The sequence below is a fragment of the Podarcis gaigeae genome (assembly GCF_964106915.1).
Source record: "Podarcis gaigeae genome assembly, chromosome: W".
Lineage (NCBI taxonomy): Eukaryota > Metazoa > Chordata > Lepidosauria > Squamata > Lacertidae > Podarcis > Podarcis gaigeae.
Genome location: NC_139695.1, coordinates 16,683,238 through 16,696,158, shown reverse-complemented (window position 1 = coordinate 16,696,158; position 12,921 = coordinate 16,683,238). Strand labels below are relative to the sequence as shown.

Genomic DNA, 12,921 nt, shown 5'->3' with positions numbered 1-12,921 from the left:
CACAGGGCTGAAGTTTGTGAAAAAGGTGAAATATCTGGGTGTAAGTATGACTGCAAAAAAACTGAATTTCTACAAAGACAACTACGAAAAGTTATGGAAAGATATCAAAAGAGATTTGGATATATGGACAAGGTTTAAATTATCTTTGTTGGGCCTAATTTCTGCAATAAAGATGAATGTATTGCCTAAGTTGTTATTTTTGTTCTAAGTACTTCCTATCATTTATAAGTTGAATTGTTTTAAGAAATGTCAAAAGGTATTATCTAAATTTATCTGGCAGGGGGGGGGGAACCCAGAATCAAGTTTAAATTATTAACAGATGTGAAAGAGAGAGGGGGTTTCTCCCTGCCAGATTTAAGGATTTACTTTGAAGCTGCAGCCTTTTGCTGACTGAAATAATGGTTTTTACTGGAAGATACAGACATTTTGGACTTGGCAGGTTTTGATAATGTATTTGGTTGGCATGCATATTTATGGTATGAGAAGATAAAAGCTCACAAAGGATTTAAAAATCATATAATTAGAAAATCTTTGTACAATGTTTGGATAAAATATAGGGATTTGCTAAAAAGGAAAACACCCAGGTGGATATCACAATTGAAAGCTAAGACCCATAAAAGGTTGAATATGAAAGATATGTGGTTGAAGTATAATGATATTCTGATGGAAGTAGGGGACCAATTTAGATTAAAATCCTATGAAAGATTGAAAAGATAAATTAGATGATCGGTTCCAATACATCAAGATAAGTGAAGTCTTTAAAATGGATAAGTAAATTGGTTTTCAAACAGAGAAATCCAAACTGGAAATGGAATTATTAGATATAAAAACAAAAAACCTATCTAAGATGTACAATTTATTGCTGGGATGGCATATGAAAGATGAACAAGTGAAATCTGTAATGATTGAATGGGCCAGGGATGTGGGGCACAATATCATGAAGGTGGATTTGGTGAATTTGTGGAAAAGAGGAATTAAATTTACAGCTTGTAATGTATTAAGAGAAAATTTGATGAAAATGATGTATAGATGGTATTTAACACCAGTGACCAGGGAGAAGAGTCGGTGGAAGAAGACTGGAGGAAGTTTAAAACTTATTTACAGAAACATTGTAAAATATCTGAAAGTTGATGACATTGAAATGAATTGAAGGGGTTCTAGCAACAAGGTAAAATGTAAGATTGGATTGATAATAGATAAATTAATAGGATATGAATTTGCTGAACCAATTATTAAAAGGGATACAAAAAAGGGAGGCGTGAGGAAGTCAGGAAAATAAGTTAACTAAAGATGAGAAATCAAAAAAGAGGGATTTTTGTTCTTTTTTATGTGCTTTTTTCTTTTTCCTTTTTATGTTTAATGTTTGTATTTTTGTATTTTGTAATTTTGTACTTTTGTGCTTTTATGTTCATATATTTTTCTTGTGTTTTTTCTTTTTTCTGTTCGCTGGCTTGGAATTTCTTTTATTGTGAAAACCTAATAAAATATTATTATAAAAAAAAACACCAGTGAAGTTAGCAAAAATGTATCATACTCATCATAATAAATGCTGGAAATGTAAAGAAAAAGAAGGAACCTTTTACCACATGTGGTGGACGCGCCCCAAGGTAAAAGACTTCTGGGAAAGGATTTATAATGAACTGAAGAAAATGTTGAAAAACACATTTATTAAAAAACCAGAAGACTTTTTACTTGGTATAGTGGGGGGTGAAATCCCAAAAAAGGATGTTAATAGGATTTGAAAAAGAAGAATCAAAATTACAACAAGTATTATTACAAAACTCAAAAAAATATATATCCAGAATGTATAATTTATTATTAGAATGGGAATTAAAGGATGAAGAAGTAAAAGAAGCTATGATCAAATGGGCATGTGATATAGGATATGTAATTCGGCTGGACCAATGGGAGAAATTATGGAAATATGACATCAAATTCACGGCATGTTATACAATAAGAGAAAATTTTATGAAAATGGTGTACCAATGGTACTTAACTCCAGTAAAATTGGCTAAAATTTACAAATTAAAATCGAATACCTGTTGGAGATGTAAAAAAGAAATAGGAACAATGTTCCACATGTGGTGGGAATGCCGACCTATTAAACAATTCTGGAATGAAATCTATGAAGAACTCAAAAAGATGTTTAAAATATCTTTTAGTAAAAAACTGGAGGCATTCCTTTTAGGTTTAATTACAAATGATATCCCCGAAAATCAAAGGAAAGTATTCCTTTATGCAACAACAGCTGCCAGGATGCTTATAGCTAAAAACTGGAAAGGCAGAAAAATTCCATCAGTGAAAGATTGGCAAATTAATTTCCGGTATTGGTCAGCGGGCAGAATTGAGTCAGAAAGAACTGCAGGCATATCAAATGATTTTTGTATGTCCAGGGCAAGAGAGGAGCTGAGGCTTGTCCATTTCTTTGTTTTGTATACAGGGTAGCTTTGTGCCGTGGAACTATAGTTTGAGGGGACTGAGAATGGCTCTATTAGGTTTAACAATAGAGTCAATGGAAGGTGGTCACCACCAAAATATTCAGCCACTTCCATTTTTGTAGAGATTGAGAATAGCTCCGGCGTCAATAGAATGTAGTCAACAACACTGGTTCCCCGGGAAGAGATGCACGTTAACTGCTGCGAGGACAAGGGGGTAACGTTGCCATTTGCAATGCAAAGATAGTTTTCGATGGCCAATTGGGCCATCAGCCTCCCCGACGCATTTGTTATGGGATCAAGAGAGCATCTGTTTCCCCAGGGGGGCTGCAGGGGATTGTCCAGGAGTGCTGCGGGAGATAATATAGCATCGTCGTTGGGACCTATTCTTGCGTTAAAGTCGCCTAAGAGGATTTGAGGAAGTCCTGGGTTAGTTGTTTGAAGATCATGGAGCCAAGACGAAAGTTCAGACCACCTTTCATTACGGTCGGAATAATTAATTGCTGGGGGCAGATATACTGTAGTTATCAACCATGGGCTTTTGGTCTTTGGAAGGTGGATCTTTATAGTGAGAAAGTAAGGGGAAGATTTAAGTTCCTCGCAGATAGTGAGGGATAAGCTGGTTGAAATAAGACAGGCGAGGCCAACTTGAGGGCGACCCCTGTTAGCTAGTTTGCGAGCACAGGAGCTAAAGGAACAATAATTTGGGAGAGCGATACTTTGTTGGGACCAGGTCTCTTGGAGGCACACAATGTCAAAAGAAGAGATGAAGTTTATTGCCTCAGGATCCATTTGCTTTGTCGCCCAGCTGTTAACATTCCAGGAGACAATTTTAAGGCTCTGGGGTGGGTTGGATGCGCCTTTCAGGGAAAGAACTACTTTTGCTTGATTTGTGGGTAAGGATTGAGCCTGTTTATTTCTAATGGTGTCGAATTTCCGTGGAGATAGGGAGCCGGCTGGTGTTTGCCTCAGGTCTGATCTTTGTCAATTATTTCCCAAGGAACTTTTAGGGATTACTCTTTTATGAGCCGGCCCATTGTTCTCCATGCATGGCAAACTGGTCAAATGTTCTATAGTTTCGGCTGGTAAATGTTGAGTACTGACATTAGTGGTCACCGGGCCTTTGAAGTGTGTTATCTCTTTCCGTAGGTGTTCTTCCGGTACCTGATTGTGGCCTAATTCTGCCTCGTCTAGGTACCTCAGCTTGTCCCAAGAGCCTGGTGAGTTCACCTTGGGGATGGTTCTCCTTATTGGAGGTGGTGTAGTGTTCTCTTCGGTGTGCTGGGCTTCCTTGATTGAAGGTAGATTAATCTCAGCCATTGTCTGAAGGTAACGTGGCCGACAGGCCGCCGGGTTTTGTTCTTGTATAAGGTTCAAATTAAAGGAAGTCTGGTCCTTTTTATGGGCGTCCACATTGATTTCCTTATTTATGTCTCTCCCAGCCAGCTTAATTCTTAGCATATCTAATCTTTCTAATATTTCAGATTGTATTAGAGATGGAAATTGGCAAAATTGCCTGATTAAGGTATTTTCTTCCACGGAGAAGAGGTCCTCATCTTCGTTCGCTTGAAATTGCGGGTCTTGCAGGTGAGCATCTTTCCTTTTTAGTTTTTGAGGCACTTGTTCCTGGAGACCAGGCCGGGTTTTGGGAGGTTCTTTCTCCTTACTAGGGTTTGCGTGCTTAGCTTCCAGAAGGGGATTCAGTGGTGCCTTGTTTTCAAAAAATCTGAGAATTTTTATCTGGGCCTTTAAGAATATATATCTTGATCTGTAAATAAACTTGGCCAGGTTCTGGTCTCTAAATGTGATCATTGCTCTCATAGAACAGTCATCATGATGCAAATAATCTACAGAAGTAATATCATTTGGTTTTACTGCTTCTGGCAATATATCATTCAGAATGTTCAAGGAGCTCATTCTTCGATCTTTCCCTGTAAGAAAACCCTTTGATTTTGGGAAGTTTGTAAATACCAATTTTGGGGGATTTAAGATCAGGTTCCAACATCTTGCCTGAGTAAAGGCTTGCCCATCTTGTATAATGTTGTCATCGCGATTGGGCATTGCATTGTCCCCATTTCTCAATTTGCTAAGCGGTTTGCTGCCTTCATTGTTAGGGACCGCTTCTCCCCCAGTATCAAGTTCACTGAGTGACCTATTACCAGGGCTCTGGGACGTTGCTTCCATCCTCCCATTTAGTTCTAAGCTCCGGTTCGGAGATATCTCCTTAGCCATTAGCTGTGGCGATGACTTCTTTTTCCCCTTCCTACCTTTCTCTTTTTTATCTCGTGCAGCAGATTTGTTTGAGTCCGATGGAAGTAGTTTAAATAATTTCTGCCATTGTTTATGTCGACTTATCTTTATTTTCCTTGTTGTTTTAATGTTCTTGGTTTTCTTTTCTCTGGCTTTTGATCTATTTTTTTGCAATTTCTTGGTTGTTACTGCTTGTCTCATCTTCACAGGTTCATCTGGTTTATGCACTTGGGGTGCATCGGTTGCTGTTGTCTCTTTTGGTTGGGGAATAAGGTTTTCCACAAGGGTCAGCAATAACCCATTTGTTATTGTCAAATAGTTTTTTATGTTGGAAAGGTCTATATTTATGTCTTGGAGGTGGGCCTGAAAGAGGCCATCACTCAGTTCAGTTTGAGTATACTTAGAAGTGGGTGTCTGGTCTTGATGGAATGTTGTTAATTCTGCCAGAGGCCGCTGATTATTGATGACAGAAATATTTTCCTCAGGTTTCTCCGCTAGAGCTAGTTCTTGCGCCAAGCTTCTTGGAGAGTTTGTATTTCCAGAGTTTTGTTGAAGCTCTTTGGAGTAATGTGACCAGTCAAGATGAGTAAGGGGGGGAGGAGTGACTTCATCAGTAATTAGTTCAATTTGTTCACTCATGCACTCCTCCCTCTTAGGGAAATAATTTATAATTTTACTTTGTCTCTTTCCAGGTCCCGGGGGGTTGAGTGGCGAATCTGGCAAGATACCCAACTCCTTACATATCTTTCTGGTGAGGACCATGTTGGGTAGTTGGGTAGTTGTCTTCCAATTAGAAAGCCAGTTGTCCCCAAGTGTTTCTTCCTAATTTACAGGGCCGATGGATGAGTAGGGGTGTATCTGCAGCTTTCTCCTGCTTAGCTCGTCAGCGAGCACTGAGTCTCAATATGTTTCTCTGCTTAAATATAGGTACCAGAAGGTAAAAAGGTACCAGAAGGTAAAAAGCAATGAAAACGCTAAAGCGCTAGTGCAGTAAAAGTGCTAAATTAAGAGCTGCCTTGCTGAACAAAGAAGAAAAAGAGGGGAAAGAAATGGCTCTTCTGTTGTAGGGTATAGGTTGCAATAAGGTGCTTGGGTCTCAGGATCTGTTCCAGTGTCCAGCAGCCACCTTCACGCAGGTCATTTGCGCGTGTTGCTCCGGAGCTTCGAGGGAGAGGAACTATCAGCCCCAAGAGGGTATGCTATCCGTGAGCTATTAAGGCAGCTTTGGTGGAGCTGGAAAAGGGAGGAAAGGAGGAAGGTTTGAGAGTTCTTCCGTCGGCTCCCAGTGTCCTTTTGCTGATAGAAGCTGGGGGTTTTTCCAAGCTGCGCCTCTTATCAGCCTGCTTTGCTGAAGATGCTCTTACTCACACCGGCGGGACTCGAAGGGGACTTGCTTCAACCCCATTTTTTCGGTGTTTCCGGTCACCCACCTTGAGTTTTTCCTTTCCCAGTGACGGGGGTCCCTTCACGACAGGGGAGTCAGGCCAGGCCTCTTTCCTTCCCCTTTCACTCGTTTCGGGAGATTACTCAGCTCCGCAGCACCAAATGCACGGCGGGGGGTGCGGCAAGGCAGCAAGGCTGAAGCTCGAGTCCGGTGATAAAACAATAAAACAATAAAACAATAAAACGCTAAGGAAAGCGAAGGCAGTGTTGAGGAGATAATGCAGCCACTAAATCATTAGAATTAAGAGATAAAGCCCCAAGGGGTTTGAAAAACTACTTAAAACTACTTAGAACTTAAAACTTAAAACTACTTAGAACTTAATCTGAAAGCAGACGAGGTTAACTAGGCTGCTACCTTCGTCTCCAAATCATCTTACAGATCACCTTCAATCCCCGTTGGACCTCTGTTCCTGTTCTCATAGTACCACCTCCTCAGTAAATTTTACCTCAACCCGCATCTTCAACATCATAATGTCCATGCGAAGGAATAAGGCCCCCGGCCCAGACATGGTCCCGTTGGACCTTTTCCTGACTGATCCTCTTTGGTGGAATGAACAGTTGACTCCTGTATTCACCGCTATCTCCTCCGCCCTAGACATCCCCGACTCCTGGAGAGAAGCTACAATAGTTCCGATTTTCAAAGGCGGCCAGCCAAACATCCCTAGGAACTATCGCCCCATCAGTTTACTATCTATTCCAGGGAAAATATTTGCCGCTGTTTTACTGGAGGAACTTCTTTCATGGGTCCATGAGAGAAACATTCTACCGCCAGAACAGATTGGCTTCCGGAAGTCAGCATCAACCATGGACTACTGTCTAACTCTCTATCACCTTGCCAGTAAATACACTGCACCAAGGCAAGGCCACCTGTTTGCCGCTTTCATGGACCTGGAGGCCGCCTTTGATTCCATTCCTAGGCAGAGATTATGGTCCAAACTTGCCCATCTGGGAATTGATCCGCACCTCCTCTCCCTAATTATTTCCCTTTATTCAAACACCACAGCTCGCGTCCGAATTGGTCCCAATGGCTCCCTTACCACCCCATTTCCAACGGCCAGGGGCGTCCGACAAGGTTGTCTCTTGGCCCCTTTACTGTTTAATCTTTATCTTCATGATGTTCTTTCCCCTTTGAAGCTAGCAACTAAGTATCCTCCTCACCTAGCAGGCCACCCCGTTGCTTCCGTTTTCTATGCAGATGATGCCGTCATCTTATCCAGAACAGCTGCGGACCTAGCAAATGCAGTTAATGCATTTATCGCCTATTGTAAGGCGGAAGCTCTTAATATTAATTATAAAAAATCGAAAGTCCTCCACTTCACTCGTTCCCGCAAACTCAAGCTGGAGCCGCTTAAGATCACAGGTGGCTACTTAGAAAAGGTAAAAGCCTTTAAATATCTAGGCTTAATATTTACTTATAATCTCTCCTGGACCACCCATCTACAATCTGCCTCTCTTGCTGCAACCACGACCTCTAATGCCATTGTCCGATTTTATCACCAGAAGGGCGGCAAACACCTTCCAGCAGCAATTCAAATATTTAATGCCAAAGTTGTCCCTAAACTATTATATGGCTGCGAAGTATGGACTACAGCAATATCAGGTAACTTGGATCGCCCACTTCACATGTTTCTGAGATCTCTTTCCGGCGTCCCGAGATGTGTCTCAGGTGCAGCCCTACGACTTGAGTTCGCCCAGCCCTCAATTGTAAAACGAGCATGGAGTCGAGCCATTTCCTATAGCTCCCACTTACTAGCATTGGATGCTCGAATTAGAGGTGGTTTCTCCAATCTGATCCTAAGAGATATTCATAATTCTCCTTGGAAAACTACAATTAATCTCAAATTCCGCTCTCTTCTCAATTTGAACCGCAAAACTGTTTTTAACTTAGAGTGTATTAGCCCGGCGGCCCTACCTCCAATCAAAAAGAAGCTACAGCAACTTGACTTCTCTAACACAGCTTCCCATGCAAGAGGGCCGTGTTCAGGCTTAGCCCTAGCTATTCCACCCCCTGAAAGGATCCCTCTATACTGCCTCACAATTCCTTCGGAGGCTAAGCGAAGGGCCTTTACCCGTGCCCGTCTCAACTGTTTTCCTACAGCAGTTCTGTCGGGTCGTTACTCCAGAGTTTCCATCGCAAATAGAACATGCACCTGCAATGACACGGCTCTGGAGACTATGGAACATGTAATGCTCTTCTGTCCCAACTGGACAGATGAAAGATCTCGGTTTCTAACTCCTCTCGTGAACAAGCTTCATCTCCCAATCCAGCCTTGGATAGTGTCCCTTCTTCTGCAGGATTCTGACTGTTGGATTACCGAGATGACAGCTAACTTCCTGCTTAGTGTGATGAAGAGGAAAGCGGCACCAACTTCTTTAATACCACAGATGTAGTCGATACATCGCACAATCGAACCTGTTTTTGTATTCTCTGTCACTCGATGTTTTAAATCCCGTTACTTTTGTTATCCCCATTTTTTCAAAGTATTCGCCCAGGACGACATCCACTTTTATCTCCCCACCCCCATTTTATGTTGTTATTTCTATGTATATTATGCTATGGCCACATGGCTAATGCAATAAAATCGAATTGAATTGATTGGCAAATTAAATTTTGTGAATACATAAATCTGGCAAGACTCACAGCTTACATAAGGGGACAATCGGACCAGAAATTATTAAAAGAATGGGGTTGTGCTAAAGAGTATATGAAAAAACATTGTTCTGGAGTTAGTATATTGGTATGTAATGAATGATGCTTTACAGGGTTAAAGAACAAGAAAAATGATGTAAAAAAGCACAAAGATGGAAGTAATCTAATTAGACACAACAATACAGTAAGAGTAAATTTTTTGGAGGTCTTAGAACAAAGGAAGGAAGTCAATTTGTGTTTATGTATGTAATGATATGGTTTTGCTCTGTAGAAGTGTGTTTTTTCATTTTTGTCTAGTTTAGTTTTGTTTCCTTTGCCCCCCCTTTTTTCTTTTCTTTTTTTTTTTTTGTTTTCTTTGTTTTTTTTATATGTGCCGGGGATTTTTGTCTGTATAGTACTATTTTGGATTCAATGTTTGTAATTTTTGTTATGATTCTGCATTGAAAATAAAAAAAAGGATGTTACTTTTTTCTGTATGCCACAACAGCTGCGAGAATATTGCTAGCGAAGAATTGGAAGAAACAAGACTTACCAACTATAGAAGAATGGCAGATGAAGATGATGGACTATATGGAACTTGCCAAACTGACTGGGAGACTCCGAGACCAGAGAGAAGAGACAGTGGAAGCAGATTGGAAGAGGTTTAAGGAATATTTGAAAAAACATGTTAATATTTAAATCTCAGAATAGCTTTGGAAGTGGATTTAAGCTGTAGGGTTAGAAGTAGAAGATAGTGTATTTTAAAATAGTATTATTTGCAAGTGATAAAATGTGAAGATTTTTATGGTTAAAGCAAGTGTGATAAAAAAATGGTTAGAAATTATGATGTTTAGAAAAAATAAGGATAAGACAAGAATCTGTATTGTTTGTATTGTTTGTTTTCCTGTTTGTTTTGTTTATTTGTGTTATAAAATGAATTTTTAAAAAATGGAAATAAATAAATAAATATCTGAGTTTCTAACACTGTTTGAATCTTCCAACAAAGACAAAGGGGAGCACTTTCCAACTTGCTGTACTTATCTCAGTTTTTATCAGGTTGGTTTGAAATTTAGCAGGTTCCTAGACCTCATGAAGTAGACAAATTCCCACCAAGCTACATGATATGAGTGCAACAGGCATCAGTTTTTGTAAGTAACAGAATTTTGAAACCTATAATAGGAAATTTAAAAGAGGAGTGATCCAGCAGGGCTATTCTGATTATGAGTCACACACCTCATCCAACAGGTTGCAGAATCAGGCCAATGGTCCATAGCCCTCTCTTCCATGAATTTGTCTAATCTGCTTTTTAAAGCCATCCAAGTTGGTGGCCATCATTGCCTCCTGTGGGAGTAAGTTCCACAGTGTAACAATGTGCTCCAGAGGACAAGTGAACTTTGAGAGCTAGTTTCCAGCAACTAGTATGCAGAAGCATCACTTCATCCAACTGTGGAGGCAGAGCATAGCCATCGTGGCTAGTAGCCTTTCTCCATCATAGGCTCCATGGCAACTCCCCACCCACCCTGCCCAACAATTCATTGCCTGTTCAGGGTGGGGAGATATGAGGCTGTCCTCTGCTTTCCCTCCTTTTATAAAACCAATTTTCCTGCTGTGCTTCCACCTGCATTGCAGAGGACTGGACTAGGTGACACTTGCAACTTTACAGTTCTATGATTCTATACCTAGATTTCAGCTATGTTACAGAGCAGTTTACTCCAAATGAGTACCACGTGGTACTCTAAATGAGCAAGGTGTGCAGGTGTGAGCAAGCAAACACGAGGGAAAACAAGTCACTTGTGTAGTGTAATGGTTAAGAGTGGCAGACTAAGGAGACCTGGATTTGAATCCCCACTTGGCCATGAAGCTCACTGCTTGTAACCTTGGATGGTCAGTCATTACACCCTCTCAGCCTAGCCTACCTAAGAGGACTGTTGTAAGAATTAAATGAGAAGTATGTACACCACATTGAGCTCCTTGGAAGAAAGGTGGGATATAATGGCAATTAATAGTAGTGATAGTGATAATAACCATACCTTACAGTCCCTTAGGCAGGAGCACACAGAGTAGTCCTTAGCCTGCAGGTACTTCTCCAGCAGCTCTTCGAACTCATAGTATTTTTCCTGAGCGTGTTGGTCCAGCCTCTGGTAGGCCTCGAGGCAGCCGCTGCAGGCCTCCCCGCGCCGCGTGCCGCCCGCCGCCACGTCAGCCAGCAGGCTCCGGAGACTGCAGTCCAGGCTCTCCGGGTCGTCCATGCCCAGAAGCAGGTCCCAGACGGTGTAGGCCTCGCAGAACTGGAGCCGCAGGACCCGGAAGTGCCTCTCCAGAAAGGCCAGCTGCGACGGTGAGGCCTCCACACGCGCTGCCGGGAAGGCGACCCCGGGCGGTCCTTGCAGGAGGTGCCGTGGGCTGCAGGCCGAACTCAAGTCCAGACAGGGCCGAGCCGTCCGGGCCTGACCATCGTCGCTGCCCATTACCGCGACTTCTGGCCAGGAGACGCTCCTATATTGGGCTCCGAGCTGGGCCCCAGCGGCGACGGCGCAGAGCCAGAGGCTGTCAGAAAGAAGGACGGTGAAAAAAAGGAACAAGGCCAGCAACAGGCGCCATTTCTGGGCCCGCTCAGAGTCGGCGCAAGGCTTGTCGGGCGGGCTGGAGGAGGCACGGGGGCGACGGCTCTGGAAGGCGGTGCCGCCGGTCATATTTTTGGAAGGGGGGGCGAGGGAGGGGCTCCTCCTCCTCCTGACTCCTCTTCGCGCCCCCTCCCGGCAATGTCACCGGCCTCCTCCTCCGCAGCAGCATGGTGGCTCGGCGACGACGGGCGGCGGCGGCAGAAGCATCTTCGGGCACAAGGAGACGCGCGGCAGCGGCGCCCCCTGTCCACCGCCGATCCCCGCCCCGATGGTGCCCCCAGCCTCTCCCTGCTGCTGCTGCCGCTGGGCTGCTGCTGCTATGGGCTCCCACCGAGCAGTGCATGATGCTGTGTTGCCAGCGCCGGGAAACCCTTCACCATGGCCGGCACCGGGGCGTCGGCATCCCCTAGCCAGCCACCTGGCAGCAGTCCTCTTCTTCATCTTCGTCTGTCACCGCTCGGCTCTCCTCCTCCACCACCTCCCCATCTCCGCTAAGCCTATGCGGGGACTGGCCGGCCAACTCGCTCCCAATCGACCACTCCGCCTTCGCTGGCTTCTTTCCCGGCCAGCCGCGCAGCGGCGCGGGAGCCTGGCGCAGGGTGGGGCGCAGCTTGCTCATTGCTCGTTCGCTCACTCTCCCCACACTCCGCCAGAGGCGGATTTAGGGGAACGCGACCGGTTTGGTGCACCGGTCAATTGTACAAATATTATGTAGAATTGGAGGTGGGGATAGCTGCCGAATTTGCGCCGCTAAAATTTGAGGTCACAAGGTCTGCCACTGTCCCCGTTGCTCACCTTCTTCTGAGAATACCTTGCGGAATTGAGCCGGGGCGGCGACTGGTGCATGAGCTCTGCTTACGGAGGTACCCGCAGTGGTGCTGAAAGGACAGCTCCGGGCAGCCCTCGGCCAAGGAGGTGTCGCGCTGCTACTGCTGCCTTGCCTGGACGCCTCTCTACGGTCGCCGTCTTTCGAGTGGAACGTTCTCCCTCGGAAGGTGGTAAACTCTCCTTCCTTGGAGGTTTTTAACAGACGTTGGACAGCCACCTGTTAGAGGTTCTTTAGCTGTGATTTTTTGCATTGCAGGGGGTTGGGCTTCATGCTCCCTTTCAACTCTACAATTCTACGATTCAAAGACACATAAGACATAACTATGAACTTAGTATTGGTGCTTCTTCTGCATGCACAGAAAAAAGAGAAAATCCGTTCATGAAGAAAATCTACAGAGCGCAGTATGGAAAGCTAACAATTCTATGAGTCTGTGTTTCAATTTATTTAAATGGCAAGAAAGGTGATTCAAACTAAACTTTCAGAAGAATTTTGTATGGGTAAGAGCCAATTGACAGTGGAGCAGTCTCCTTCAGAAGGTGATGCACTTTCGCTGTGAACTCAGCGATTATTTTGCTGTGGTTCCTGCATTGCAGGAGATTGTACTAGATAATTCTCTGGGTTCCCATCACATCCTGTGTCTCCCCTCTCTTAAAGACTAAAGGAGCAGAGGTGCTCAGGCGCTCCTGTTTGTTTGAACTGGGCACTCTGCTC

At 43.7% G+C, this 12,921-nt stretch overlaps 1 pseudogene across 1 annotated transcript in view; it reads right to left on the bottom strand.

Annotated features, from left to right (window-relative positions):
* The window catches only part of LOC310836045 (NALCN channel auxiliary factor 2 pseudogene), an 82,112-nt pseudogene extending 70,626 nt beyond the window's left edge, over window positions 1–11,486 (bottom strand). Inside the window, exon 1 of the transcript XR_014568647.1 lies at window positions 10,788–11,486. The product of XR_014568647.1 is annotated as an NALCN channel auxiliary factor 2 pseudogene (transcript). The remainder of the gene's footprint in view (window positions 1–10,787) is intronic.
* Window positions 11,487–12,921: the final 1,435 nt, after the last annotated feature.